A 5,631-nucleotide genomic window follows, 5' to 3' on the forward strand; every position below is an offset into this window, starting at 1 on the left:
AAAAAAAAAAAAAAAAGAAAAAAAAAAGTTAAATTTTTAGTTATATAGGTCTTGCTTTAACTTGGTCTTAACAATCCAGCAGAAAAAAATAACTGTAAGGTATAAAAAGTAATTCCGTATTAATATACTGAGCTATAGAAGGCTCAAGTCAACAACTTTTGACAATTGCCAGTTTGGCTAACAACCCATTATTATGGACTATTGGACTATATTGGATTATTTTGCTGAATTCAAGTACCTACAATCTTTAGATTGACTTCTTGAATGAAAAGGTCCTTTAAAGATTTCTCCAAATACAGCTTCTCTAACTGCAGTGAACACCCATCTCTGACAAAACAAAACAAAAAAGGGTATATAAAGTACTGTTTTGCAGTGGGAAAAAATGTATATACAAGATAGTTAGGATAGACATATAGCTACTTTCTGTTAATTCAATGAGAAGAAAGGTTTGTACTAATATTGTTTAGATAAGGTATCATGTCTACATCTTGTCCTCTGAATAACTATGAAGACAATGTGTAATGTATTAATTATTGTAAATGTCCCACTAACCTGTTTTGAAACTGATCCATTGCTATTTTTTTTTCTCATCAAAATGAATAAAGGATTTTATTTATCATCTACAAGACTCTTTGTGGAGGTTTGGGGGTGCTCTATGTAGAGCAACATGTCATTGGCAAATAATGACAATTTCACTTATTCTTTTTCAGTCTTTATTCATTTCTCTCTCTTGTCTAATTGCTCTGGCTAATGTTTCCAGAATTATATTGAACAGGAGTTAAGAAAGTGGATATCCTTGTCTTGGTCCTGATTTTAAAGTGAAGGCCTTCAGTTTTTGCTCATTTAGTATGATGTTGGTTGTTGTTTTCTTATAGATGGCTTTTCTCATGTTGAGATGTAGTCCATCTATTGACATTCCCTATAGGGTTTTTATCATCGTTGAATGTTGGATTTTGTCAAAATCTTTCTCTGCATCTATTGAGATGATCATGTGGGTTTTTGTTCTTGGTTCTATTGATGTGGTATATAACATTTATGGATATGCATATGTTAAGCCATCTATGCATTCCTGGGAGGAAGCCTACTTGATAATGACATATAATCTTCTTGATGAATTGCAGCATTCTGTTTGCTAGTATTTTACTGAGGAGTTTTTCATTTATATTCATGAGAAAGACTTGCCTGTAATTCTTTTTAGTAGGATCTTTCTCTGGTTTTGGAATCCATGTAATACTTATGTCCAGGAATTAGTTTGGGAGAATTACTTCACTTTCAATTTCACTGAACTGTTCGAAAAAAGTTGGCATTAAGTGTTCTCTAAATTTCTTGTACAATTCTGCTGCGAATCCATCAGGACCTAGGCTTTTTCTTTGTTGGTAAGTGTTTTTTGTTTTGTTTTGTAAATTACATTTTCTATTTCATTTCTTGTTATTGGGTTATTCAGAGTTTGTATATTTTCTTGACTCAGCTTTGGCATTTTGCATGTATCTAGGAAACTGTCCATTTCCTCCATGTTTTCCATCCTGTGAGAGTAAAGATTTTGGAAATAGGTCTTGATAATCTTCTGAAATTCTCTATTTTACCCTTTTCATTCTTTATTGAATGAATTTGAGTTTTTTCTTTTTTCTTTCTTTTTTTTAGTTAGGTTCACTAGGGGTTTATCAATTTTATTTATTCTTTCAAAGAACAAACTGCTTCTTTTACTCTTTGTAGTGATTTTTTTTTTTTTTTGTTCTCCAATGCATTAATTTCTACTCTAATTTCCTGCTTTGTTTAAGCTTTGTGATTGACTTGCTCTTCTTTTTCTGGGAGGTTGAGGGTTAGATCATTTATTTAGGTTTGTTCCGTTTTTTAAAAAATCTGCAAATTTATCACTATGAATTCTCATTTTAAGACAGTTTTCATTGCATCCCACATGTTTTGGTAGGTTGTATCGGCATTTTTATCTGATTGTAAGTTTTTGTTAATTTCTTCTTTAATTTCATCGGTAACCAACTTGTTGTTTAGGAGGTTATTCAATTTCCATGTGTTTATGGTGTTTTTGTAATTTCTTTTGTCAATATTTCCTGTTTTATTGCACTGTGGTCAGTTAGTATACATAGGATAATTTCAATTCCTTTGCATTTACTTGAGAGTGCTCTGTGTGCTAGTATATGGTCTATTTTGCAGACTGTCCCATATGCAGGTGAGAAGAATGTGTATTCTGTTGTTGCTGGGTGAAACTCTGAAAAGGTCTACCAGGTCAATTTCTTCACAAGTTTGGTTTGGTTCTATTAACTTTTTTTTGCTGATTCTTTTGCCTAATTGATCTATCTCTTTGTGACAGTGGCATGTTAAAGTCCCCCATTACTATTGTATTATAGCTCAGTTAATTTTTCATGTCTGTTAAAATTTGCCTTATGTGGGTAGGGTGCTCCTGCATTGAGTACATATATCTTTATAATTGTTATCTTTTCCTCTTGCAGTTTTCCCTTAACATGTAGTGACTTTCTATATCCCTCTGAATGATTTTTGGTTTGAAGTTGATATTTTCAGCAACCAGAATAGCTACCCCTGCTTTATTTTGATTTCTAGTGGCTTGGAGGATTACTTTCCATCCTTCGACTTTTAGTCTGTGAGTTTCCTTATGTTGTTTGTTATATGCTACATGTTGTTGGATTTTGTTTCTTAATACACTCTTTTGGTCTATTTCTTTTGATTGGTGAATTGAGGCCTTTCACATTGATGATTATAACTGATATCTATTGGCTTACCTTTGTCATGTTATTTTCTTGCTATAGGTTCCATACTTTTCCCCTTTTTTAATTACTTGCTCTGTTTGGTGGTTCCTTTCTATTGTTCTGGAAGCTGTGATCACTTCTGTGTCTTTCTAGAATATCTATCAGTACTCTTTGAGTAGACCAAAATGGTCCAGATTCTTGTTTATGACAAGGAAAGAATTACCACATATACACCTTGTAGTAAGCTTATTGAAGATTTTGGGGCAGCAGCAAAAAACACCAGAAGGGTCAAGTGGGCAAAAAAGGGCTTCATAACTCAGGCTTCCAATATTAATAGGGTTAGGAATCCACTTGTTCTAGGTGCCTACCACAACCTGTCTTTACTGAGGTCCACAACCTGTGAGACCTCCTAAATTTAAGCCTAAATAATCATTATGGTGGTGTAGAATTTATGGTTGAAAGGAGAAGAGGGAGTTGGCTCACACAATTTCCATTTTAGGATTATGAAAGCATGGGTAATCATTAGCATAGTGCAATGTTTATGGTTAATAGAAAGGAAGAGAGTGGCTCCCCTCTTTTGTTTATACCTATTCTAAATTTGTACACCTATGAATCTGTGTATGTGTGGATGAGAGGTTGGTTTACACTTAAAATGTTGATTTACATTTAAAAGATTGTCCAGGGGCTGGTGAGATGGCTCAGTGGTCTAAAGCACTTACTTAGAACAAGCTTAGCAAAGCACAGGGACCGCAGTTCAATCCCCCAGCACCACATGCCAGCCAGCCAGCCAGCCAGCCGCGCCCCCTGGTGGGCTGAGCTGGCCACACAGAAATAAATAAATGCTTTAAAAAAAAAATTGTCCAGAGCATTTTTCATGATAAAGAATTTACAATTTTTACCAGGAATAAATTTGAGAGGAAAGAAGGAAAGAAAGAAAGAAAGAAAGAAAATTGAGAGGCAGTTTACTTAAACTGTCCAGGAAGACAAAATCATCTCATAGTAGAGGTAAAATGGAACTTAAAGTTCTTGTCTCTTCAGCTTGTTCCCTGTCTGATAATGTTCTGAATCATCAGTTCTTTTGGTGTTCTTAAGCCACTTACTTATTTTACTTGACACAATTTTCTCTTTATTGTCATATGAAGAGGACATAGTGCAGTCAGAAAACGTGGTATGGTTTCTGTGATTTCAAGAACTGCACATATGTCCTAATTAAAAGCAGCTTCTTAAAACATCCAGAAAAATAATTAATGGAGAGATGTACATTTTATATTTGCAAATTTCAGAGAAACAGGGAAAGAAAAGTTATAATTTAAAGACATAAAATTCTCATTTCAAATAAAGAAATTCTATAATTATACTTTTTAAAGAGCTGAAGTCACACAAAATATGAGACATTTCTCTCTTGACACATTTATCTGCAGTAAAGATTTGACTCAGGCTTACATTTTACTCCTTCCTTATTCACCAAGCCATATTTAATATTTTTCAAAACTGTCCATTACTCTTGAACGCCAGTGCTTTTTAGTTTAGTTCATAGCTAGAATATTACAAGAATTTCCCAGCTGTCTCCTAGCTTCTAATCAGACCTCACTCTCATCCACTTTTACTTTACAACTAGTAAGATATGAATAAGACCTTCAAATTTGAAGCTCTAGCCACTTTCAACTCTCTAGTTACACAGTTCAATCATCACAGCATAGATCAGGTCCGTCCTGCCTGCTCACTCTTATCCTGGGAACTTCTCAATTTTTCCACATCTGCTGACAATGCCAGTTAAACAGAAGACCCAATGCCATTATGGGCTACTGGACTCTTTTAGAATATTTTGCTGAGTTTACACACCTATAATATTCGAATAATGGAACTTAACAAAAAAAAGGGTATACAATGAATGTCCATTTTGTATCTGTGTATTCAAAGTGGTTAGGATAGATATATAGTTACATTCTGCTAATGAATAGAATGATTTGTTCTAGTGGTGTTTGTAAATAGGATATCAAGTCCGCATCTTGTACAGCAATTAACCACTAAGAAGAATGTATGCAGTGTGTTAGTTATTGAAACTGTCCTAGCGATTTGATTTGAAACTGTCTCATTGCTATTTATCAATAAAATTATGAAAAAAAGAAAAAAAACATTAAAAAAAAGAAAATTTTTTCCGCATCTGTTTACCTCACTTTAGCCATGAGAAACTGCTCATGTGCTCCACAGATTTGCCCCTGTTTCTAGGCAGAGACATATATGGCCTCTTCTAAATTTCTAACCTCTGCCTAGACTGCTAGTCATCTCTGTTGGATGTCATGTTCTCCAGAAGGTCTTCTCTCTCTGGTAAGCTAAATATGCCAACTGGTTCTTTCACACTATCCCAGGTGGTGGCCATAGCACTGTATTTAACTATTTACTCTCTTCACCATTATGCTTCTCAGTGACCAAAGCTGGGTCGTCTTTTCCCTGTACATCTAACTCCTAGAGAATGACACCCCCAATATTATTTGAATTACAATATTATAATAAATATTACTTTCCTTAAGGCACAATTTGCTCAATACTGCTTTAATCATACAATCTTTCTTTCTTTGAAACTTTCCATGATTCCTTATTTTCTACCATGTTAATTTCTTTTGTCCAGCTTTTACAATCTTTCATGATCTTTTCCTCACACTAAATTTCCCATCTTATTTCTCAATATTCTCCAATAGGCACCCTTGTTGATAGTCTGATAAATATGACATGAATGTGTCTTAGTTAATGCTGTTGCCTTCTTGTGGAATAAATTACTTTTTCCAATCTCCAAAGAAAACAAATGTATCCATTCTTTAAATACCCTCTCCCTATGAAGCCATCTTTGAATTCCTTGAGTATTTTTCTTTATATTTTGCATTTACAGACTTAGATTTTCTAACAGGAAGAG

The 5,631-nt window shown here is 34.0% G+C and overlaps 1 long non-coding RNA gene across 1 annotated transcript in view; it reads right to left on the bottom strand.

Annotated features, from left to right (window-relative positions):
• Positions 1-3,704, bottom strand: part of LOC111812454 — a 15,200-nt gene extending 11,496 nt beyond the window's left edge. Inside the window, exons 1-3 of the long non-coding RNA XR_002817958.1 lie at positions 3,693-3,704; positions 2,591-2,598; positions 1,993-1,995 (exon numbers count right to left, since the gene is read on the bottom strand). This is a non-coding gene — a long non-coding RNA (uncharacterized LOC111812454). The remainder of the gene's footprint in view (positions 1-1,992; positions 1,996-2,590; positions 2,599-3,692) is intronic.
• Positions 3,705-5,631: the final 1,927 nt, after the last annotated feature.

The sequence above is a fragment of the Octodon degus genome, unplaced genomic scaffold, assembly GCF_000260255.1.
Source record: "Octodon degus isolate 3935 unplaced genomic scaffold, OctDeg1.0 scaffold00125, whole genome shotgun sequence".
NCBI lineage: Eukaryota > Metazoa > Chordata > Mammalia > Rodentia > Octodontidae > Octodon > Octodon degus.